Source organism: Pituophis catenifer, unplaced genomic scaffold (genome assembly GCF_029215685.1).
Source record: "Pituophis catenifer annectens isolate HBS135680 unplaced genomic scaffold, rPitCat1.0.hap2 SCAF_5, whole genome shotgun sequence".
Lineage (NCBI taxonomy): Eukaryota > Metazoa > Chordata > Lepidosauria > Squamata > Colubridae > Pituophis > Pituophis catenifer.
In genome coordinates, this window is record NW_027256885.1 from 78761072 (window position 1) to 78788040 (window position 26969).

Consider the following 26969-nt stretch of genomic DNA (forward strand, 5'->3'; position numbering starts at 1 on the left):
TTAATATATTCTATGCACTAATACACAAATAAAATATACAATCCTGCCACCATGGTATAATATGATTACATTGTCCATAAGTATAAAATCATTCCTTTATACATACATATTTGCCACCATATATATATACATCATCATATATCTATTCTATCCCACCTTTTCTGGACCCAATCGTACCATACTTTCCAACTGTTATAAAATTCTGAATCTTTTTTACCATTGATCAATCTAGTTAATCTATCTGATTCCGCACACTCATTAATTTTATATATTATTTTCAAATCTATCGGTAAGTATTGATTTTTCCACTCCTGCGCATACGCTAATCTTGCTGCAGTGATAATGTGAATCAACAAGAACCATATATCTGATTTAATATTCAAAGGTTTTGCCCCCAATAGGAGAATCTCAGGTCTTAGTTCCAAATTAATCTGTGTAATTTCCAAAATCCATTGCCGTATTTTTTTCCAATATTTAACCGCCTGCGGGCAGGTCCACCATTGGTGAAAATAGGTTCCATTGCTGTAACCGCACTTCCAACAGCAGGCAGATGTCCCGGGAAACATTTTAGCTAATCTCGCCGGGGGGAGATGCCACCGGTAGACCATTTTATATATGTTTTCTTTATATGAGGAGGCCATGGTTAATTTCATATTTTTCAACCAAATCTGTTCCCATTGCTGGAAGTCAAGGGAATATCCAAAATTTCGCCCCCATGCTATCATACAATTTTTTTCTAACAACCGGTTCTCTGAATTGCTTAACTATTTAACAACCGGTTCTACTGAACCGGTGCGAACCGGTAGAATCCCACCACTGGTCCAGCTATCTCCTAATAGTTCTTTTTTTTCCCCACAGTTCTACTCGTCAATCCTCTTTCACTATTTGTATTCTACAATGGCAGCTCTTCCTGCTTCTTTTCTTTTCAGTCCCAACCTTATCTCCTTCTGTCTCTCCGCAAACGCCAACACACCCTCCTCTTTACTATTCACTCACGGATTCCACCACCTTTTCCTCTCCGTGCCTCCGTGCCTCTGCTGTATCGAAAGCATTGTTTCTCTTCGATGTCATCCTGTCAGTTGAAATTATTCTGCTGATTCATTCTCCCTCCGCCCAATCGCCACTTGGTCTCCTTCCAAGAGTCCTCTGTTCTGACAGGACCGATCTCACTTCTCCAAACTCCTGTGTCTTTACGGTGTTCCGGCAAAACTCCGCTTCTAACACTATCTGCTCCGATCTTCTTCTCCCCCTGGCTCTTTGTTGGATTATCGCAGCCTCGAGTCTGTCATTTCAAAATGACAGACATCTTTGCGCTGAGTTAACAGAGGCGTCCGTTTGAGCGGTAGGCGCTCGCCCCATGCTTTGCCGCTCTCCAGATTCCCTCTCTAGTTTGCAATGCCCTCCAGGTTCTTGCGCCCCTAAGGGTCCCCAAAACATGAAAAAATCCGGGGTTGAAGAGCAGGGATCGCTCTCCTTCCACCGTCTTGCCACGAATCGCCAACCGGAAGTCTCGACTTGATTCTAACTAGGCACTCCAACCTCCCCAATATTAAAATCACACACAGCTATCAGGGTGCTGATTGTAATACAGACCAATCCTTGGTGTGCAGCAGAATAAAGCTGCAAACAAAGAGATTGCATCACTCGAAGAAGGAAGGAAGACCATGAATTGACATCCACAAGACCTGTAATCAGGGCAAAGTGGAGGAATTTGCACAAGCACTCAAGGAAACTTTCCCAGGTCCGGCTGAAGCAAATGCAACGGAATGATGGGAATATTTCAAGAATGCTGTTTATAACACTGCTTTGTCGATATATGGTAAGGAGACCAGAAAGACAGCAGATTGGTTTGAAGGCCATTTGGAGCAGCTGATGCCAGCCATCGAGGAAAAAAGGAGAGCTCTAACTGCATATAAAGCCTGTTCCAGTGAGTGCAACCTACAGGTTCTGCGAGCTGCTCGTAGCAAAGTCCAACAGACTGCCAGGGGATGTGCTAACAATTATTGGCTGCAGTTTTGCTCATGGATCCAGATAGCAGCTGACACAGGCAACATCAAGGGGATGTATGATGGCATCAAGCAGGCCTTAGGTCCAACACAAAAGAAATCTGCCCCTCTGAAGTCTGCTACAGGTGAAGTTATCCAGGACCAAGCACAGCAGATGGCATGCTGGGTGCAACATTACTCTGAGTTATACACCAGAGAAAATGTGGTAACTGAAGAAGCATTAAATAACATTGGGTGCCTGCCTGTCCTGGAGGAGCTTGATAGTGAACCAACTTTAGAAGAACTAAACATGGCCCTGGATTCCCATGCCTCTGGCAAGGCACCCAGGAAAGATAACATCCCTGCAGAAGTTCTGCAGTGTTGTAAAGAGAACATCTCCACTGAATTGCATGAAATCTTCTGTCTTTGTTGGAGGGAAGGTGGAGTACCACAGGACATGAAGGATGCAATTATTGTCACACTGTATAAGAACAAAGACGATGGGGTGACTGTAACAACTACCACGGCATCTCTCTTTTTAGTGTTGTAAGGATGTTGCTTGCCTGTGTCGTACTGAAGAGGCTCCAGGTGCTTGCAGAGACAGTCTATCCAGAATCACAGTGTGGATTTTGAGCCAACAGGTCCACTACTGACATGGTATTTTCCCTTAGACAGCTGCAGGAGAAATGCAGGGAACAAAGACAACCACTTTTCGTAGCCTTCATAGATCTTATGAAGGCTTTTGACTTGGTTAGTAGGGACGACCTTTATAAAATTCTCTCCAAGATTGGATTTCCACCTCAGCTCCTTAACATCATTAGGTCCTTTCACGAGGAAATGAAAGGCACTGTAGTTTTTGATGGCTTAACATCAGATTCCTTTGACATTCAAAGTGGAGTGAAGCAGGGCTGTGTCCTTGTGCCAACTTTATTTGGGATCTTTTTTGCTGTCATGATGAAACATGCTTTTGGAACTGCAACAGAGGGTATCTATCTCTGGACTAGATCAGACGGAAAACTCTTTAATCTTCTAGATTGAGAGCAAAGTCTAAAGTCCAGCTGAAATGCTTATGAGATTTCCTCTTCGCTGATGATGCTGCCATTACTGCTCACACTGCCAAAGACCTTCAACAACTTATGGACTGTTTTAGTAAGGCCTGCCAAGATTTTGGGCTAACAATCAGCCTGAAAAAGACACAAGTCATGGGTCAGGACGTGGATTTATCTCCATGTATTACAATCTCTGCACAAGAACTGGAGGTTGTTCATGACTTTGTGTACCTTGGTTCAACTATATCCGATACTCTCTCCTTAGATACTGAGCTGAATAAATGTATTGGTTTAATTGGTTCTTATTGGCTCAGTAAGAAGCTGACAGAACATACAAAGATCCAGGTCTATAGAGCCTGTGTCCTGAGCACACTCTTGTACTGCAGTGAGTCTTGGACCCTTTACGCATGGCAGGAGAGAAAGTTGAACACCTTTCATATGTGCTGTCTCCGATGTATCCTTGTCATTACCTGGCATGACAAAGTTCCAAATAGCGCAGTCTTGGAACGTGCTGGAATTTCTAGCATGTATACACTATTGAAACAGTGATGTCTACAATGGCTTGGGCATGTCGTGAGATTGGCTGATGGTCATGTTCCGAAAGATCTCCTGTATGGAGAACTAGTGCAGGGAAAGCGCCTTAGAGGGAGACCACAGTTGCGATATAAGGATATCTGCAAGAGGGATCTAAAGGCCTGGGGAATGGACATTAATGACTGAGAAACCTTGACCTCTGATTGTTCAGCTTGGAGGTTAAAGACGCAGCATGGCCTTCTCCAATTCAAAGAGACACTCGTACGGCAGGCTGAGGCAAAGAGGCAGTCCCGGAACCAGCGAAATCTGGGGGCTGGGTAGGGGATGGAATGGATCTGCCCTCAGTGTGGAAGGGATTGCCACTCTCGAATTGGCCTTTTTAGTCACACCAGATGCTGTTTTAGGACCACTTTCCAGAACACGATACCATAGTCTTTTGAGACTGAAGATTGCCAATGAGCTGTCTGGCAGCCTTGTTTAGAGTAACTAATTCCCTGAGAAAAGTCAACAAGATCTTTGGCCTGGCTGCTATGACCAATGGGTACAGCATTTTTCCAGTAAACTCTCTCATTGTCAGGCATGCCTCCATTCAAAACCCAAGAAAGGAAACCCCCAATTCCATGTTTGTAGAGAAGAGGTACTTTTACTGAGTTTGAAATGATAGCAACAAAAAAAAAGCAAGATCTGAAGCAAAAGGTGCAAAAGTTACATATTGAAAGTATTCCCAAATCCCTCCCCCAAGGACCCAGAGTTATCCAGACTAAGGGGGGACCTAGACTAAGGCTTATCAGGGTATTTAGTGTGAAACAGTTGTAAAAGTTTTGGTGCTCTGACATCTCGCTTGTTCACCCATTCAGATTGAGAAGGAGGAAAATGTTTCCAGGCGACCAAATACTGTACTTTCCCCCTATGTTTCCTGGAATCTAGGATCTCTTTGACCTCTAAGTGCTGCTCTCCTTCTATGAGCAGGGGCACAGGAGGGGTAGGTTGATCCGGTTGGAGAGAGGAGGTATGTTCAGGTTTCAACAAACTAACATGAAACACAGGTTGGATCCTTCGAAGGGTTTTTGGTAACTCTAGCTGTTGTCGAGCGTCAAGAAGCACTCGACATCATGTCCATGCACCGGCAGAACATGGATACCCGGCTGGAAGGGGGGGGTTGAGCCACATGGGTGATGGTGGTGGAATAGGCTTCCGAGTAGGCGTTTATGTGCACGGGTGCCTTATGGGGTCGCGTGGGGTTAGCTTACTACTCTGAGAACACTCTAGAAAAGTGACGGCATCCCAGTACGTCCGAAGGAAATGAGGAAGTACGAGACCTTCCAGCTGAATGTAATCTGGAAGGAACTATATAAGGACTCGCTTGCAAGGGCGTGACAGCTGCGTCTTTGTTTTGCTAGCTTTGCATTCCGGTTTCTGTAAGCGCTGATTGCCACGATTAAATGAAGATACACCAGCTTGGCTTTAAGCGTGTTCTTTGAGCGTGGACACGGTCCTAGGGGAGCCGAGAGGAAGACGCAGCTCTCCCTTTTCACAAGCCGTTTTGGAGCCGCCCCCCCCCCCCCGTGAAGGAAGGAACGGGATGGCAGAGGGCGTAGCGGCCGACGTGCTGCCGGAGGATACAGCGGAGACCGTGGGCGAAGCGGAGGAGGAGGTTGACGCCGGGATGGATGGGGCGGCCAGCCCGCCGGTGGTGCGGCCGAAACAGCATGAGCCCGGGGTCGACGGCGCCCCTAGTGAACGAAAGGAACGCGAACGCAACGCCCGGGAGACGCCCGGCCCAGAGACAGGTGGGATGCGTCTTCAAACCCCGCCCTATGCCGGTTCCCAGTTCCAGGATTGGAGGGAACGGCGATGGCTGGAAGACGAGGAAGGGGACTGGAGCCACTCCACTGGCCTGGGGCCTTCCACCCTAGAGATCCTACGCGACCGTTTTGGTGAGGCGAGCTTTCGCGACGCGCCCTCCTGGCAGCCATGGGCGCCCAGCATGGAGGGAGCCACCTCCTGGTCGGGAGGCGGTACGGCGGGTGGGAGTTCTGACAGCAAATTCCGCCTTGCCAGCCCGAAGCTGAAGTTGGAGGGGCGTGAACAACGCTGGGTGAGTGGAGAGCGGAGACAGGCTGTACATTCATACGGTGGGGGCGAGGGCAGCCACGCAACTCCCGGTGCCGCTACACAGCCCGGGAGAGAGAGGAGAGTAGATCCCGTGAGAGACGCCCCTCGACAGCTACCCGGCACAGGAGATAGGCCACCACAACAGCGTTACAGAGACCCGCTACCGGCATGGGGCCACGGTCCCTGGGCACCCCCCCTCCAGCAACATCCCTGGGGATTACCGCCTGTGCAGGCTGCATTTGATGGAACTGCAGGAAAGGTGGCACTGTTCCTGAGTCAGGTAATAAGCCATATGGACCTTTATGGCAGATTATATCCTTCGCAGTGGTCCATGGTCGTGGCGGTCACAGCAGTGCTCACGGGGGAGGCAGCTGAATGGGTCGCCGATTTACATAGTGAACACGCCCGCGAGTTAACGGATCTGGGCCTGTTCCTTGAAGCATTACGCAATAGGTTCGAGGATGAAACTCGGACCCAGGTCATCGAAGGTGAATTGGTCAACCTACGACAGCGTGGTCGCCCTGCCAAGGATTATGTCAAGGAGTTCCGTAATCTGGCAGGAAAACTCCATTCGTGGCCAGAGCGATTACTTATCCACCAATTCCAGGCAGGGCTAGATAGAGAAATAAAACAGGCCTGTGTATACCGGGGTCTAGGCCCACGATTGTCCGAATGGTACAAGGCAGCGGTGAGCCTAGACGTTGGTTTACGAGAATTCAGGCCTCGGAACACACCACCGTTCCAGTCCCGTCGTGGTCCAGGTGGCAGATCCAGTGACCGCGGGGCGTTTAGAGGAACCCCGGCATTCAGGCCGACCGCTACCGAGGCGAACAGACGCCCGTTCCGGTGCTTTCGATGCAACCAAGAGGGTCATAGAGCTGCGGACTGCCCCGTCGCAGCCCCGCGACTGTCAACTTCCCGGCCATCCGTTCCGACTACCACGCCACGTGACCGACCCCTACGAACACCAGAACGCTCTAGAGCGGCCACGCAGACGCCCTCGTTAGAACCGACAACCCGGTCCAGTAATACCATGCCAGGGATGGCTCGTGTCCCCGACGCATCCGAAGAAAGCGACAACGGAGATGAGTTGCAGGATCCTATGGTAAGTGACCCTGTACACCCCTTCCTGATACCAGTGACCCTTAGACATCCTGTCACTAAGAAGGAGTGTGAACAAAAAGCCTTAATTGATACAGGCTGTACTCGATGCCTTATGCGGCAGTCGGTAGCTGAGGGCTTGGGCCTTCGGATCCTGACTCTTCGTACCCCCATTAAATTCGAGCAGATGGATCGGTCCATCCTGGGAGGCACACCTACTGCCAGTGTTACAGAACCCGTATTCCTGCAAATAGGAGCCCATCAGGAAATGATCCGGTTCATTGTAGTAACCCAGATGATCGAACCCATCATTCTTGGGCTCGCGTGGTTGGACAGGTGGGAACCACACATATGGTGGGAGGGGGGTTATCGTAGGCTCAGACTGCCATGTACAAAAGAGAGGGTGGCTCTCCAGCAAGAAACAACAAGACAAGGTACATACCCCCAAGCATATAATGACCTCGCCCGAGTATTTAGCGAGGAAGAATGTGACATCCTGCCCCCCCATCGGGATACGGATTGTGGTATCGAAATACTTCCCGGAGCCCGGTTGCCAAAACCCCGTATGTACTCGATGACACCACAGGAACTGAAGGAATTGCGAACGTATATAGATAAAAACCTGGCCCGGGGATTTATTCGTCCCAGTCGTTCGCATTTAGCGGCACCCGTCCTCTTTCGAGGTAAGAAGGATGGCGGCTTACGTTTATGTGTTGACTACCGGGGATTGAATGCTGTCTGCGTAGAACCGTTGTACCCCCTGCCGCTGATAACTGATTTGTTGGCTACCCTGGCGTCAGGGAAAATCTTCACGAAATTGGACCTCCGTGAAGCCTATTATCGGGTACGGATACGTCAGGGAGACGAGTGGAAAACCACATTTAACACTCCCCTCGGCAGCTACCAGTTCCTGGTGATGCCTTTCGGTCTACAAGGGGCACCAGCGGTGTTTATGCAGCTTATAAACGGTATTTTACATGAACACCTATATCGGGGCGTCTTAGTCTATCTGGACGACATTTTGATCTACTCTGATACAATGGAAGAACACGTCCAGCTGGTTAGACAGGTCCTGACCAAGTTGCTGGACGCACATCTTTTTGTAAAACTCTCAAAATGTGAGTTCCACCGGGAGGAGATCGATTATCTAGGTTTTCGAATTAGTCGTACTGGTATCCAGATGGACCCGAAGAAAGTAGCTGCGGTCTTAGAGTGGAAAGCTCCGCAAACCCGTAAACAACTGCAAAGTTTTTTAGGTTTTGCAAACTTTTATCGACATTTCATTCCGTCCTTTGCAACAACAGCATTACCATTAACGGAGCTATTGCGAACAAAAGGTGTGGTGGCCCCTGGGAAAAAGCCTAGGCCGGGATACAAACTACAATGGTCATCTGAATGCCAACAAGCCTTTGAAAATCTTAAACGGGCTTTTGCCACTGAACCCGTATTAATACACCCTAACACGTCACAACCGTTCGTAATACAAGCGGATGCTAGTGACGTGGCAGTAGGAGCTATTCTAATGCAGAAAGATGCGAACGGTATGTTAAGGCCTTGTGCATACACCTCCCGAAAATTTACAACCGCAGAAAGGAACTGGGCAGTGTGGGAGAAAGAGGCCTATGCCGTAAAATGGGCGTTACAGACATGGCGGCACCTACTGGAGGGTAATCCCATACCGTTCGAGGTCTGGACGGATCACAAGAATCTACAGGCCCTCCAAACACCTCGGAAACTGTCCCCAAAACAGGTGAGATGGGCACAATATTTTCAGCGGTTCCGTTTTGCCCTCGTGTATAAGCCAGCTAGAGGAATGTTTTTAGCGGATGCGTTGTCACGGATGCCGCAATATCACAGTAAACGAGATGAGGGTTTACAAGCAGTAATCTCACCCCTAAAAGCGTATGTATTGACAGCCCCGCAGACCGAGGATTGGCTCACGCTTTTACGGAAAGCCATTCGGACGGACGCATGGGCACAAAACAATGCAGCATCCCTAACCCACCATGATGGCCTAGCGTGGTGGGGAGATAAACTCTATATTCCAGCAACATTGAGACAACGAGTGTTACTCCAGTGCCATGATAGGAAAACCGCCGGACACTTCGGGTTCCTTAAAACCCTACATCTGACGCGCAGACAATTCTGGTGGCCTAAAATGAGGAAAGACATTGACCAATACGTCCGGGGATGCCACACATGCGCGGTATCCAAGCCACAACCAGGGAAGCCACTGGGCTTATTACAAACCGTAGCCGAACCAAACAGACCATGGGAGGAAATAGCCATGGATTTCATTGTAGACCTTCCCAGTAGCAGAGGTTATACCGTTATTTAGACAGTAGTCGATCTTTTCTCAAAGCAAGCCCACTTTATTCCATGTAAAGGCTTACCCTCTGCCCGACGCCTGGTACGTTTATTCCTACAACATATTTACCGTTTGCATGGAGTGCCTAAGAGGATAATATCAGACAGAGGGGTACAATTCACCGCCCGATTCTGGAGAGGGTTTCTCCGTGATATAGGGTCAACCCAGGGCCTTAGTTCAGCCTATCACCCTAGTACGAACGGTGTTGCTGAACGCACGAATGCCATGATAGAACGATACTTACGCTCCTACGTTACCTACCAACAAAACGATTGGGTTGATTACCTTCTATTTGCTGAAACGGCATACAATAACGCAGTACATCGGAGTACCGGATTTACTCCGTTCCGGGTAGTCATGGGGAGGGACTTCCCTGCTATCCCGGAGTTAGACCTTTCCCTCCAAAAACCTATGACTCCCAACGACTGGGCTACTAACGTGAATGCTGTGTGGCCTCACGTAAAAACCGCTTTGACATGGGCAGCCGATGAATACAAGCTCCAGGCAGACAAAAGGAGGGCTACATGTCCATCTTTTCAGATCGGAGACCTGGTTTATTTGTCAACAAAATATTTAAAGCTACGATTACCAAGTAAAAAACTAGGACCCAAATATATAGGCCCATTTCCTATCATTAGAGTAATTAACCCCGTAACATTCATGCTAAAACTACCCCCCTTATTGGGAAAGACCCATCCGGTTTTCCACTCTAGCTTGTTAAAACCGGCCACTACACCCACTACAACACCAAAACCACCTCCTGGCCCGGTAACCGGTGCCCACTATGAAATACAAGACATCATCGATTCCAAACTACGTAGAGGCCAGTTATACTATTTAGTCCGCTGGACAGGGTATCCTGATAGTGAAGCATCCTGGGTACCTGTAAAAGACATAAACGCCCCCAGATTACTGAGAAAGTTCCACAAAGCAAACCCCCAGAAACCACATCCCTTACCTGACCATTAATATCATCTCTTTTTGTCTCCTCCTCTTAGACGGACGCCTGGTAGGGGGAGCCGCCTGTCGAGCGTCAAGAAGCACTCGACATCATGTCCATGCACCGGCAGAACATGGATACCCGGCTGGAAGGGGGGGGGTTGAGCCACATGGGTGATGGTGGTGGAATAGGCTTCCGAGTAGGCGTTTATGTGCACGGGTGCCTTATGGGGTCGCGTGGGGTTAGCTTACTACTCTGAGAACACTCTAGAAAAGTGACGGCATCCCAGTACGTCCGAAGGAAATGAGGAAGTACGAGACCTTCCAGCTGAATGTAATCTGGAAGGAACTATATAAGGACTCGCTTGCAAGGGCGTGACAGCTGCGTCTTTGTTTTGCTAGCTTTGCATTCCGGTTTCTGTAAGCGCTGATTGCCACGATTAAATGAAGATACACCAGCTTGGCTTTAAGCGTGTTCTTTGAGCGTGGACACGGTCCTAGGGGAGCCGAGAGCTGTACCGTGACCGGGTTTAGAATCCTTACAATAGGGAAAGGACCCACATACTTAGGTCCCAATTTCTTTGACTTCTGGGTAGTCTGTAAGTACTTAGTAGACAAGAAAACCCTATCCCCAACTTGGTAGTCTTTCGGCATAGCTCTTTTCTTGTCAGCATATTTCTTATGTGCTCAATGAGCCTCATCTAACACCTTACGAGTAACAGGTGAGATAAACCGAAGCAGCTCAATCCATTCCACTAGTGAAGGGATGTGGGGCTTCTCCTGCGGCAGCTCTGGAATGGGTACAAAGTCCTGACCAGAAGCCACTTTGAATGGGGTGAAACCAGTGCTACTATGGATGGAATTATTATAAGCGACCTCTGCAAAAGGCAATAAGTCAGCACAGTTGTCTTGCTGATAATTTAGGACTTCCGGTTGGTGACCCGTGGTGATATGGCGTTGAGTGAGTGACCGCTGCTCCTCAATACCATTAGTCACCGTGTTTTGGGGTCCCCTTGAGGGGCGTGGAGCCCGGAGAGCCCCACGGATGAGAGAGCGAGCCGGGTGAGCGTGAAAGCGGAGGGCAAAACGCTGATCGCAAGACCGGGCGGCTCTGTCAAATCCAGCACGCGTGAGTCGGCCAATTTAATGGCCGACACGAAGCCGCGGTAACCAGCAACCAGATTGGAAGCAAGGAAGATCGGATGTGGCAGTGCTGATTGATACACACCTTCCCAGCATCGCGGAAAGAGGACATTAGGAAAGGGGTCGGTGAAGTCGGGTGGAGAGTCTCACTAACGAGAGAAGCGGCGATTGAAAGTTTCCGGAGTTCCTTGACAGAGAGAGAGCCCGACAAGCCGGCATTGAAATAAGAAAGAAAATTTCCACTGACAGTGTGCGTGCCAAGTGAGGATCGGTGAGAAATTCAAGACCAGCACTTATTTCCCCTTTTTACTGTGATAAAACTAGACCTAGCGGAGGCTGAAATTGGGTGGATCGAGTCTGGCTTCTTTTTTTTTTTTTTGGTAACAAACAGGAAGCTCAGCCATTAGAGTGACTTGACAGAGGAATAAACTGCTTAGCGGTGGACAGTCTAGCAGCAAGAAACATGATAGAGTGCTGAACTCGGAGGAATGTCCTAAGCTTGCAGAAGAACAGAAACTGAGCAAAAAAAAAAAAAAAAGACTAGAGTATATCCCAAGGAGGGAAATTTGAAAAAAAAAAAAAAAAGGGCTCTTGAACCTCTAGATATTCTGTCCTCAGTATCCTGATTGTTAAAATTGTAAATATCTCGATAAATTGTTTTCGCTTGGACTAGATATATATAATATACCCTCAAATTATGACATCTTAAATTTTTCTATATATATTCCGCTGCTTAGCATTTACAGTATTTACAGTATTTATATTATTTTTATAGTATTTAAAATTATAATTGTATCTAAAATCAAGTATTTAAAAATTTACATTTACAGTATTTATAGTATTTTAAGCATTTAAAAGTACAATATTTAGCCAAATTAATTGCTATATTGATACATTGAGCGTGAATTGTTGATTAATTGATATATTGATTGCATATCATTGAATTGTTTAACTTATATCCACTAAGCTAATATTTAAATATATTTAAATGGTACATTGAGTATAAGGTATTGTGACAAATTTGAATCACCCCATAGATATTGATACTGACTGTCCATCGGAAAATTAGCTAAATTTGGTTATAAATTTAGAAGAAAAAATTAGATATAGAATTATAGATATATAAATATATATTTATAAAAAAGGAAATAATAGAGGTGCTAATTGGCGAATGAGAATTTGGAGTAATATTGATAGGATAATTAGAGAACAAAAATTTTTTTTGAAAGAAATGACAAGCATGTCATACACAGTGGGGAAAACAGGAAAAAAGACTCCCTCAAATCCTACCATAGCGACAACTTCTCCGGCGACACAAAAATCAACAGAAAGCCTGGCAATGCAAACCTTGCAAGCATCATTAACCCTGATTCAAGAAACGATGATGGCAATGCAGGAAAAACTGTTAAATAATCATGTCGAACTAAAATCAGACATACATGCATTGGACCAGAAAATGAATGAAATCCAAACATCAATAGTTAACAATGAACAACGAATTCAAAAAGCCGAAACAAGAATTGACCAAACTGAAAAGAAATTGGATACTGTGGATCAAACATTGACAAGTCAAAATAAAGAGCTAGAAGATTCAATAATCCAATTAGAGATGGACCGGGCTTCCTTCTATTTGCGATTTCAGAATATTGTCGAGGATAAAGAGGAAGACCTAGGTGAAAAGATGGCGGAGCTGATAGCTGATGCACTTCACCAAGACAAACAGGCGATAATTAGGGAGTTGGACGACGTATACAGGGTCCAGACTAATTATGCAAGAAGGAATAAGCTTCCTAGAGAAGTACACATTCGCTTCGCAAGGAAAAAAGTTAAAGATATCTTATACAATATGGCAAGAGACGAACAGATAATGTACCGAGGAAAAGAAATAATAATCCTAAAACAGATACCAAGAAGGGTTCGGGAGATGAGAAAAGGATATAGATTTTTGGCCATACAGTTGAATAAAAGAAAGATATTATTTAGGTGGCTTCTCCCAGAAGGGATGTTAATAACCTGGCAAGGAAGAAAAATTAAAATAGAAAGCCTGAGTACAGCACAAGATTTCCTTGACCAGCTGAGAGGTGTGGAAGAAGAGCAGGGTAGTAAGGAAGACCTAGAAACAGTAGCAGTGGAGGAGGAAGCCTTACACCATCAGAACACGAATGAAGCAACCGTAGAGGAGAAGACAGAAGAAGAAGAAGAAGCCAAAGAGAAGAAAGCAAGACCAGTAAAGGCCGTAAGAAACAAACAAGAACCAACAACCAGATAGGGGTATAGCGATGAATGACTTGAAACTAATATCTGTAAATGTCAATGGTCTAAATGACTATAAAAAGAGGAAAAGAATATTAACAAAACTAGGTAAACAAAATGTTGATATAATGTGTTTGCAAGAGGTGCACATAAAAAAAGAAGAGAGTAAATGTTTAGAATATAAAAAATTTGGTCAAACATTTGATTCGTTGGCAGAGAAAAAGAAGAGGGGGGTGGTAATCTATGTTAAAAAAGGAATTGAAGCAGAACTAAAATTCAAAGATACAAAGGGTAGAATCCTCATGATCGAAATTAAAAGAGGGAATTCCAAGGTATTATTAGTGGGTATTTATGCCCCAAACAAAAAACAGGGAGAATTTTTTAAGAAACTTCATGAACAATTAGTGAAAATGGCATATAATCACATCTGTATGATAGGGGATTTTAATGGCATTGTAGATTCGGAGAAGGACCATAAGAGCAATAAAGTAAAAAAAAATAAAAGGACAAATCTACCGAGAGCTTTCTTTGAGTTAGTTGATGAATTAGATCTAATTGATATTTGGCGCACCCTGCACCCAAACGATAGGCAATACACCTTCTTTTCAAATGCACAAAAGTCGTGGTCCAGAATTGACATGGCATGGGTCAACAGAAATTTGGGGTTAGAAATCGGAACAGCGGTAATCAATCCAAACGATTGGGCGGACCATAATCCACTAGAAATCAGATGGAAGCCTGTTCAGAGAAAACACCAACGGAGGTGGAGGTTCAATGCCAAACTACTGGGCGATAGAGACTGTATACAAAAACTCAAAGATGAAATAAATTTCTTCTTCAAGGAAAATGAAAACAAAGGCACACCTCGCACAATAGTTTGGGATACAATGAAGGCCTATCTGAGAGGAGTCGTGATTTCATATACCGCACATAAAAATAAAGAAGAAAGGAAGACCTTGGAAGATTATTTAAATCATATAGGTGAATCAGAAAGAAAACTTCAAGATAACCCAGAAGACGAAACAGCCAAAGAAAATTGGATGATGTGGAAGCATAAAGTAAATATCATGGAGCAAGAAGAGCTGGCACAAAGAATGAAAAGAACGAAACAATATCTTTTTGAGAATACTAACAAATCGGGCAGGTGGCTGGCCTATAAATTAAAAAAGGAAAATGAGAGGGGAATAATTCATACCTTAGAAGACTCTAAGGGTAAAATATTGACAAATGAGGAAGAAAAACTGGATAGGGTGAGAGAATACTATGAATCCCTATATAAAGAAGAGGAGGTACCGGATGACAAAATAGAACAATATTTGACGAAAGCAGAGCTCCCACAAATAACTGATGATGAGAAAGAAATGCTTAATAGAAAGATTACAATTGAAGAACTAAAAGTAGCTCTTTCCAAATTGAAAAATAACAAAGCACCAGGACCCGATGGATTCCCAGGGGAAATATATAAAAAGTTAGAAGAAACACTTCAACCGAAACTAGTAGAAATTTTTAATGATGCACTGGTAGATTATAAAATTCCAGAGTCATGGAAAGAGGCGCATGTTACACTTGTGCCGAAAGAAGGTGCCGACCCAAAACAAATTCAAAATTATAGACCAATTTCACTCCTAAATACCGACTACAAATTATTCATGGGTATAATGGCAGAAAGAATGAAAAGGATTTTAAATAATTGGATATATAAAGATCAGAATGGATTTCTTCCGGGGAGACAAATTAGGGACAATTTGAGAATCGTGCTAGACACTCTAGAGTACTATGAAGAACACCCCGAGAAACAGATGGCCCTGATTTTTGTCGATGCTCAAAAGGCATTTGACAATCTAAATTGGAAATTTATGACTAAACAAATTGAAATTATGAAATTCGGAACAAATTTTGAAATGATGATTAAATCTATCTATAATAACCAAAAGGCGAGTATTCTGGTGAATGGGGATAGGACCAAAACATTTCAAATTAGTAAGGGAGTAAGGCAAGGTTGTCCCCTATCCCCACTATTGTTTATTTTGGCCCTAGAAGTTCTTCTACGGAAAATCAGAACCAATGAGGAAATAAAAGGATTGAAGATCAGGAAGGAGACCTACAAGACGCAAGCATTTGCGGACGACGTAGCTCTAATCCTCGAAGACCCCACAGAATCGGGACCAAAAGTATTAGAGGAACTAAGTAAATATGGAGAGGTGGCAGGTTTCATATTGAATAAAACTAAAACCAAAGTATTGATCAAGAACACAACAGAGAGCCAGAAAAATGAGATAGAAGAAGTATTAGGATTACAGGTTGCCAAAAAAATTAAATACCTAGGAATTTGGATTACATCAAGATGTTCGACCCTGAAAGACGATAATTATACCCCCCTAATCAGAAAAATGAAACAAGACTTAGACAGATGGAAAAAAATAAGATTATCACTATTGGGCAAGATAGCCACAATTAAGATGAATATCCTCCCCAGAATATTATTCTTATTCCAAAATATACCGATACATTTAGATAAAAAAAATTTTCTAGAACTAGACAAAATTATCAGAGAATTTATATGGGAAGGGAAAAAACCGAGATTTTCCATTAAAATTTTAAGGGGTAAAAGAGACAGGCGGATTTGGACTCCCGGACTGGCAAACATACTACAGGGCAGCTAAGCTAGTTTGGATAAGAGATTGGATCACCTTGGAAAATGAGAGGATACTTACCCTAGAAGGTCATGACTTGCAAAAAGGGTGGCACGCCCACATTTGGGACATGGAGAAGAAAAGGAAGACACATTTCCATAGACATAAAATCAGAGACTCCCTGATACAAACATGGATCCAGATCAGGCAAAAGTATTACAAAAAAAACCCAAATTGGCTCTCAACGATGGAGGCCCTGACCCACCCTAATAGATGGGAGAGGGAGAAAATGGGCAGATACAAAGATATTTTAGATGAAGGAGGGAGGCTTAAATCAATGACACCTTACGAGAGCAAGGAATAATCTTAGATTGGTGGACCTACTTATAAGTGAAATCCAGATACCAGAGAGATAAAGAACAATACGGTTTAGAATTTGGACCAAACGGATTGGATAAAGTCCTGTTGGGAACAAATAAAAAGATCCTGGCAAAACTATACAATTACTTACTAGGCGACGATAAGTTTGAAGATGTCACAAAGAACCAAATAATTGCATGGGAGAAAAATACAGGGCGTGATATAAATTTTGGAGATTGGGAGGAGGCATGGTACAGGAATCTTAAATTGACCAGAGCGGTGACATACAAGGAAAATCATTACAAAATGTTCCATAGATGGTATTTAGCCCCGGCCAGACTAGCAAAAATATACCCCAATATACACCCCAACTGTTGGAAATGCGGCCATGGTCAAGGCACCTTCTTTCACATGTGGTGGACATGCCAGGAAGCGAAAGGATACTGGAATAAAATTAGTAGGTGGTTATATGAAATAATAGATGAAGATATTGAATTAACACCAGAGATTTTCCTCCTGGGAATAATAAAGAAGCCATATAGGAAGGAAATGATACATTTAATGATCCATATAATTACAGCCGCCAGATTGGCATACGCACAGTACTGGAAGGAGAAAACTCAACCACCAGAAGAGCTTAAAATTAAGAAAATACTCGAGTGCGCAGAGATGACTAAATTAACCTATGAATTAAATGATGAGAAGATAGTTTATTATTTGGTGTGGGAAAGGTGGTATAAGTGGTTGCATGATAAAATGAAAGAAAGACCTAAAGGTGTGCTAAATATTGATTAAAAGTGAGCTGAAATATCACCAAGTATTATTTATGTAAATAGTTAAAACACTGTACATCTGATAGTAATTGAAAATGTTATTATACTTATATGTTTTATGTCTTTGTCTGAATGTTTTGTTCCTCTTTTTTTATTATTATTATTATTTTTGTTTTGTTTGTAAAAAACCTCAATAAAGTTTCTATAAAAAAAAATAATTAAGTAACATCTGAGGTACTGTTCTAAAACCGAGCTTGCACATTCACAAGTTAGTTTGAGGGTGATGGGCGGAGCTTAGGCCTTGGGCAGAGCCTAACATCTTCAGGAACTCCCTCCATTTTAGTTTGGTGAAATTCACATTTTGACAATTTGGCATATAGTTCAGCAGCCCTGAGTTTTTTCAGGACTGACTGCACTAACTTTACATGTTCCTCCATGGTTTCAGTATAAATAAGAATGTCATCTAGGTAGACCAGAACCCCCTTGTAAAGGTGCTCATGTAGCACTTAATTTATCAATTGCATGAACACAGCTGGGGCTCCTTGTAATCCAAACGGTAGTACTTTAAACTGGAAACAAACCAAAGGGCAATTGAAAGCGGTTTTCCACTCGTCTCCTTCATTAATTCAAACTCTGTAGTAAGCTTCTCTCAAGTTCAGCTTAGTGAAGATCTTTTCTTTGCCTAGATGAGCCAACATGTCCTTCATTAGGGGGAGTGGGTAAACGTTTTCTACACACACAGCATTTAAGTTTTTATAGTCCATGCAAAGTCGAAAAGAGCCATTTTTTTCCCCCATGGAACAACACCAGGGCTGCCACTCGTGGAGCTGGTTGGATGAAACCCCGTTTTAAGTTTTTATCAGTAAAAGTTCGCAATTCCTCCAACTCACATGGGGTCATTGAGTAGATTTTTGGTTTAGGGAGTTTCACCCCAGGGAGGATCTCTATACTACAGTCCGTAGGGCGATGGGGTGGGAGTACATCCAAAGCCCTCTCGCTGAACGCCTCCCTGAGGTCCCAATATTCCTTTGGGATTTTCTCCTCCCCGACTATGCGTTCATCCGCATAGGGGTGCTGTTTGCCAGCTGCTGTGAAAGAGGTGGTGGTACACTTCATCCTGAAGAGCTCCTCCCTTGAAATGGGGAATTATATCAAAATTAAATCTTTCCTTTTTGGGGAAAGTTGTTGAGACAGAGTTGATGGATTACCTATGGAGCATCCTAGATGAAGAGGATTAGCTAAAGTCAGAATCAGAATTCAGGGCTGATTATGGGATAGGGACAGCACTGGTCTCTCACCTTGATGACTTCTGTCAGGACTTGGATGAGGAGAGTATGTCTCTTCTAGTTCTTTTAGATCTCTCAGCTGCCTTTAATACCATTGACCATGGTATCCTATTGTAATTCCTTATGAGATAGGGATTGGACACAGTGTTTGGAGTTGTTCCACTTCTTCCTCAGTGGCTAGGTTCAGCCAGTAGTAGTGGGGGAGGAGACATTGCATAATAGTTCTTGCTTTGTGGGGATTTATTTATTTGTATCCTGCCTTTATTATTTTTCCAAATAACTCAAGGTGGCAAAGATATTCAATACACCTTCCTCCTCCTATTTTTCCCACCACCACAACAAAGGACAGTCCTCTTTCCCCTGCTGTTCTATATGAAGTCAATTGACAGCTTGGGATGCTTTATCATCTAAGAGGCATTGCTTTTCAGTAACATCTCACTTTAGTACAATTTCCTGTGGAGCTCAGGCTGGCTCCCTTTTTTATTGTATTCAGAAAGAAGCTGAAAAGAAAACTCTTCCAGACGCATTCTAATGAGATTGGGATTTATTTTTGAGTTGATTTATCTTTTTATTATTTTTATTTTATTATTTATTACATTTTTATACCGCCCTTCTCCCAAAGGACTCAGGGCAGTGTACAGCCATATTAAAACAACATATACCCACAAAATTTAAAAAACAATTTAAAATATATTAAAAATTTGGCCCTTATATTAAAAAAAACTACAAACACCCAATTAAATTAAAATTCATTTTTTAGGCCAGCCCGGCCTGTCGGAACAAGAGAGTCTTAAGGGCACGGCAAAAGGTACGTAGGTCGGGGATCATGCGAATCTCTGGGGGCAGTTCATTCCAGAGGGCAAGTGCCCCCACAGAGAAAGCTCTCCCCCTGGGTGTCGCCAGTCGACATTGTTTGGCCGACGGCACCCTGAGGAGTCCCTCTCTGTGGAAGCGTATTGGCCGGTGGGAGGCTATCGGTGGCAGAAGGTGGTCTTGTACATACCCAGGTCCTAAGCCATGGAGCGCTTTAAAGGTGGTAACCAACACCTTGAATCGCACCTGGAAGACCACCGGGAGCCAGTGCAGCGCACGCAGGAGAGGTGTCACATGGGTGCGACGGGTCACCCCCATAATCACCCACGTGGCCGCATTCTGGACCAGTTGGAGCCTCCGAGTGCTCTTCAAGGGGAGCGCCATGTAGAGACCGTTACAGTAGTCCAGACGGGACGTGACGAGGGCATGAGTGACCGTGTGCAAGGCATCCCGGTCCAGAAAGGGACGCAACTGGTGGATCAGGTGAACCTGATAAAAAGCTCCCCTGGCCACAGCCGTCATATGATCTTCTAAAGACAGCTGTGCATCCAGGAGAACACCCAAGTTGCGAGCCCTCTCTGAGGGGGCCAAGATCTCGCCCCCAATAGTCAGCGATGGAGCCAGCTGGCTATACCGGGACACCGGAAACCACAGCCACTCAGTCTTGGAAGGGTTGAGTCTGAGTCTGTTTCTCCCCATCCAGATCTGCATGGCCTCCAGGCACCGGGACATCACGTCAAGGGCATCATTGGGGTGGTCCGGGGTGGAGATGTACAGCTGAGTATCATCAGCGTACTGATGGAACTTCACCCCAAAACCATGGATGATCTCACCCAGCGGCTTCACATAAATGTTGAACAGAAGGGGCGAGAGGACCGAGAGAAAACTTTGAATTGCTGTTGTATCATATACAATATCAACTTTGTTGTACCCAATGTAAAACCCTTAACTATACCCAATAAAAACAATTGTGGAGAAAACTGAATTTTTTTCTTCAAAACATTCTGCATAACCCACCAAATTTTTATCCAAAAAGCCTTCACTTTCTTACAAGTCCACCACACATGATAATATGTGGCATCTAGGCAATCACATCTCCAGCATTTTGGTTGAACATTAGGGTACATGCACGACAATTTCTTAGGATCTAAATGCCATCTATAAAACATTTTATAAAAATTTTCCCTCAAATTCTGCGACTGTGTAAATTTAACATTCTAAACCCATATTTTTTCCCATGTTTCCAACATCACTGGTTCTGCAAAATTTTGTGCCCACTTTATCATGCAATCTTTAACCAATTCAGTTTCTGAATCCCTTTCTAACAAAACATTATAAACCCTTTTAATATGCATTGGACCTTTCTCTTTTATATGTCTAACCAATTCTTCCTCATGCATCATTATACCAGTTTTTTGGTCCTCTTTCCATCTCAATTGAAGTTGATTATACTGTAACCAAGTTAAATTAATCCCTTCTTCCAACAGCGTCTCTAAAGTCTTCAGTTGCCATCTGCCCGCATCTGCAAAAAGAACTTCTTTATATAAAAACCCCCCGAGTGACATTATATTTGTATTCCACATGATATGACCAAGATCCAGCCATAACGGTATTTTATAATCCCATTTGAGTCGGTGCTTCTTCCAAACTCTCATCAAAGAGTTTCTAAGTATGTGGCTTTTAAATACGTTATCCACTTTGTTCTCATAAAATAAGTAAGCATGCCAACCAAATTCAAGATCAAAACTTCCTATATTCAATATTCCAGTCTTTTTCCTTCCAAACCAATCACTTGCTTGCGTCAAAGCTGCTGCTTCATAATATAATTGTAGGTTTGGAAGTTTAAGGCCTCCCCTTTCTGGAACATCTTGCATAATTTTCAGTTTAACTCTCGGCTTTTTCTCATTCCAGACAAACTTATTCAGTCCTCTTTGCCATTCTCTCAGTTGTTTACCACTTTTAAGCACCGGAATCATTTGAAACAGAAAAAGAAATCTTGGCAAAATGTTCATCTTAACTGCTGCTATTCTTCCAAGTAAAGACAGCTGCAGTTTTTTCCAGGACTCCATATCTTTCTGTACGTCTCGCCACAACACCTCATAATTATTTTGGAACAATTTTATATTTGATTCTGCAACTTGAACTCCTAGATATTTGACCTTTGGTACTATCTCAAAACCTGCCTTGCTTTCAAGTTCCTGTTTTCGATCTTGTGTCATATTTTTAACTATCATCTTAGTTTTTTTCTGGTTCAATCTAAATCCTGATACTGTACCATATTGTTCTATAATGTCTTTCATCTGGATTATTGATTCCATTGGCTGTGTTAGGGTAACAACCAGATCATCTGCAAATGCCCTTATTCTGTAATCCTCTTGCCTTATCACTATTCCTTTCAAAGTGCTCGAATCCCGTATTATATTCAACAAGACTTCTAATGTTAAAATAAATAACAATGGGGATAACGGACAACCCTGTCTTGTTCCTTTTTCAATATTAAAGTCTGTTGTCAAACTTCCATTAATAATAATCTGTGCCTTTTGTTCTTGATAAATTGCTGAAACTGCCTGTATAAATTGATCCCCAAAGTCCATCTTTTTTAAAGTCTCTAATAGAAAATTCCAATCCACTCTATCAAAGGCCTTCTCCGCATCCAAGAAGACAAGCACTGCAGGGATCTGTTTATTCTTCTCAAGATATTCCAATAAATCTATAACTTGCCTTACATTGTCCTTCATGTATCTGCCTTCTATAAATCCCACTTGATCACAATGAATCACCTCTTGAATAACTGGCATCAACCTGTTGGCTAATACTTTTGCAAATATTTTATAGTCATTATTCAGAAGAGATATTGGTCTAAAATTCTCAGGTTTTTTAGGACCTATTTGCTCTTTCGGTATCAATGAAATATAAGCTGTTTTCCATGATGGGGGTATTTTACCCCCTTGTTGTATACTACAAAATAGATCTTTAAGATGTTCAATCATTTCTGCTTCTAAAGTTTTATAATACACCGCAGTTAAACCATCCGTCCCAGGAGCTTTAGCTGTTTTCAATTGTTTAATTGCGGCAATAATCTCCTCAGCTGTTATAAAATGATTCATTCTCTCCTTTTGTTGACTAGTAATTTTTGTGACTCTTTTATTTTCTAGATATTTCTCTATAAGTCCATTCTGTGTATCGTCTTTGGCATATAATTTAGTATAATAATCTACAAAAACATCTTTAATTAATTTTTGTTGAGAGATTTCCTTCCCTCCAATATCAATACTATCAATAATCCGTGTACTCTGTTTCTTCCTTAATGTATAAGCCAACCATCTGCCCGGTTTATTAGCGTTGCAAAATGTGTTGTGTTTCGCAAATTGTAAATTTGTTGCTGGTTGCTCCGCCATAAGCATTTGAAATTGATCTTTCAGAAGTTTTATAGCTCCTCATATTCTTTCATCTGTTGGGTTTTTTATAAGTAACTGTTCTTTATTCTTTATTTCTGCTTCCATTTCAGATCTTTTCTTTTGTCGGTTTAATTTGTGTTTAGAGTTCATATGAATGAGTACCCCTCTCATATACGCTTTACTCGCATCCCACACAATTTCAATAGGGGTACCCTTATTCAAATTCATTTCAAAAAATTCTTTCATCTGCTTTTTAAGTTCTGTTATATTGTTTTCATATCTAAACAGATTTTCATTTAATCTCCATGATCTTCTCTCATTCTTTCCCATCTCAATTTCTATCCATACCGGGCTATGGTCAGTTAAAGTTCTTGGAAAAATCTTTGTTCTTTTTGTTTTTACAAGTAAGTCAGCTGATAGTAAAATAAAATCAATCCTAGAAAAGGATCTGTGTCTATCTGAAAAAAAAGTAAAGTCCAATTCTTTTGGGTTATGTATTCTCCAAATATCTTTTAATTCCAAATCTTCTTTCATGTCAAAAAAAGTGTGTGGTAATCTAATCCTTGACTTCGCCGAACTCTTTTTATCTATTTTAGAGTCAATTACTCCATTCCAATCTCCCATAATTAAAATAGATCTATAATCCCATTGCAATATTTTAGAATGCAAAGTTTTGTAAAAATTATCCTGTTGTTGATTAGGAGCATAAATTCCAATCACAAGAATTAGGCCACTTACTGTGTGCAGTTCAATTGCTATAAACCTCCCACCTTCATCTGCTTCTATAATTTTAGCTGACAGTCTTTTATTTATATAAATAACCACTCCATTCTTTTTTTCCAAATTTGAAGCAATAAAATGTGTTCCTAATCTTGAATTTATCAGATATTTTTGATCTTGTGTTCTAACATGAGTTTCTTGTAAACAAATTATATCATTATTAAATTATCTCAAGTATGTAAATAATTTCTTCCTTTTCTGTGGTGAGTTTAGCCCGTTCACATTCCAAGATAAAAACTTAATCGTCATGTACACTTTTTTGAAGCGACGAGCAGAATTGCCGAAGATCTTCTGAAACGGTAGTCTTCGGCTTTGCTCCCCCCATGGCTTCACATTCTTGTATAATGCTCTTGACTCCTTTCTTATATTGTTGTGGCTTGGGCCTTTCCTGTTGTTGTTTTTCTTTGAGTTGCTTAGAAATTGCTCGAGTTATACGCTGATCTTTAGCTTCACATATCCGGGCTAGGTCCAAAGCCACTTCTCTTGTAGTCTTAGGTGGTTCAATCACAATTTTTGAAGGAAGGTCTAGCAGGGGCTCCTCCAGAAAACCTCCTGTAGCTCCCTGCATTTCCATTACCTCTGGTTCCACCTGCTTAAGCTGCTCTTCCATCTCTTGCTGGAGTTGCTTCTCCTTATCACTCTCCTTTATCTCCAACACAGTAGATGTACGTGGGGATGGTGAACTCTCTTTAAAAACATTAGAGTAAAATTGTTCCGCCTTCTCAACAGTGTTTAATCAGTATCTTTCTCCATTATACCTCAAGATTATGCCAGTTGGAGCATCCCACCGAAATGGAATTTGTTGTTTTTTTAATTCATTCACTAGAAATCCAAAATCTTTTCTATCTTTTAACATCTTAGGTGGTAGCTCTTTATAAACTCCAATCTGCGTTCCCTCCACTTGCACAGCAGAGAGAAAAGACTTTTGCAAAATATCATTTCTCATTCTTCTGTCTGTAAAATATATCACCACATCTCTAGGCAATTGTCTTTGTCTGGCCACCCACGAATTCACTCTGTAAATTTTATCCATTTTGCAAAAAATCTCTTCAGGGCTAATCTTTAACAGCACAGCTAGAGCATCAGCACAAATCTGTCTCAGGTCTTGTCTATCGTTCTCTTTTATGCCTCTCAGCCTTATAGCGAATTCCATAGACCTGAACTGCATCATTGTAATTTCATTTTCAAATCTCTGCATTTTATTATCAGCATCAAAGATTTTATAGTCAGTTTCCTTCATTTTGACATCCATTTCTGATTTAAATTCTTCCACCTTAGCATCCGTTTTAATAATTGCTTCTGACAATCCAGCCACCACTGTCATTAATTTTTTAGTCACCTTATCATACTTTTCTTGCACCACCTCTTTAATTTCTTTAATCTCTTGCTTAATTTCCTGTTGTGACTTTTCAAATTTCTCATCCAAAGCCTGAGTGATAAAATCCTTTAAGCTTTCAAGATCAATCTCTTTTTTCTGGCTCTGCTGGCTGGGAGGCTGCTGTTCAGGTTTACGTGTGGGGGATCCCCCCCCCGCCGCCTTCCCTTCCTGTTTGGTCTGCTTAGAAGCCATCCTGCCATGTAGGCTAGCTTTTCCAAAAAAGGAGATCCTTTTTCCCTTTCCTCCACCACAAAATCCTCTAAAAAATTCCCCCAGGTTTAGTCAGATTAGGGGTGAAATTGAGATTGAAGCAAGATCAGGCTTGTTTTAAAAAAAAGATTTTTCTTTTCTTTTCCTCCGCTTGTTACAGACAGTGCAACTTTGTAGCTAGTTGAAATAACTTTGCTAATCCACTCTCGCTTTCAGCTCGTTAACGCTGAAGCCGGGCGCCATTTTCAAGCGACTTTCACACATTCACTCTTCTGCTTTAAACTTAATCACAGGACTAGTAATACTTGCAGTTTCGAGGTTCAAGTTGTTATTCCACCCTGGTTGTTAGAGTTTACTTTGTTTTGAGTAGAAAGGTTGCTCCTGCCGCCTTGCTCTGCGCTGGGCAGACTCGTCCCACGCTGTCCGGAGTCTCGGCGAGCTGAAAGGGAGCCGCGCCTGTTTCCTCCCCAGAAGCAAACCGTAGCTATCTGGGGGCTCACAGGGGCTCAACCTGCTTCTCACCCACTCTCTTCCACTAATCCTTTGGATTCAGGAACTTCCGAGCCGCTTCTCTGGATCGAAGCGGCTCTAACAGGCAGCGGGGCTGGCGGTCCAAAAACGGGACCGTCTTTCAACGACAGGAAGCAAACCGGAAGTCCATTGTACCATATCTTGCCTATATATTCTGCGCATGTCCAAGATGGTGGTTTGACGCTAGAGCTCTGATCCTTGGGGGCGATGTCCTGGTTTAAGGGGGCTTCGGGGGGGTCAGTTTGATCATCTACGACCCCCCGCCCGAGTAAAGGAGGGTCTATAGAGCATTTTGAGAGCTCCGCTAACTCTCCGGGTCATCCCAGCGCTGAGAAGGATGGCGTTCAGGGAAAACAGCGGGAGACAGCATGAGATGATGGGCACGGCCTTGTGGAGCAGCTGTGGCTGTCCCAGCGGCTACCTGGTGGGTGGCGGGGCGGCGGCAGCGACATTCGACGATGGCGACGCTGAGGCCCCCTGCGGAGTCTTCCCATGCCCTCGGATGCCTCGAGAAAGATCTGTGGAGGCTAGGGGCGGCTGGGGGCGGCCGCGGGAGGGCCAATGGCAATGGTGTCGGCGGCAGCGATGGTGTCTGCAACGGCGGTCAGCGAGGATGGCAGCTGGTGCCAGGGCGGCTTCCTAAAGGCCTGCAGACCAACTGAAATGGCGTGGGACTCTTGGCAGCAGCCGTAAAATTGGATTTCCCTGGTGGCTGGAGGGTGTTTGGCCCTTGGGGGCAGGGCTGCCCCCATGCAGACCCGGAGACCTCCATGGTGAGCTGGAGGGGGCAAAACTGGGGAGTGCTATGTTTCATCAATTGGAAGCTGTGAGAGATTGAGGGGGCTGGAAAATGGCTATTGGCACCTGCTGCCTATACTTCCCCCCTCCCCTCCCTCCTTTTTCTACTGAGTTGAGACCTTGTTGGCTTTATTATGGTTATAAGTACCCAACCTATCCTGGCCTGCTGAGCTGTTCCTACTTTCCCCCATTTCCATCAAGCCATCTCTGAATCTCCTGCCTTTGCAAGATTTCTCCTGAACTAAATTTTGAACTAAATCCTGCTCATGAGCTGGAGGATTGGGCTTTCTGACTTCTCCTAACCCATATGGGGAACTGGATCTATGGACTCGAGGCCGGTGGGAGTCGGTGTATGGCTGCCTTCACTCCCGTTGTCCATCAAAGTTTTATTGGTCGGCCTTTGTGAGAGGACGGTTGGCCAAGAAACTTCCAGGGGTCGGATGGCATATATCTCCCTCTCCATTGCTGTGAGAGGGCAATGGAGCCCGGTTGCCTGTGCCATGGACTGGAACTTTTTCCCCT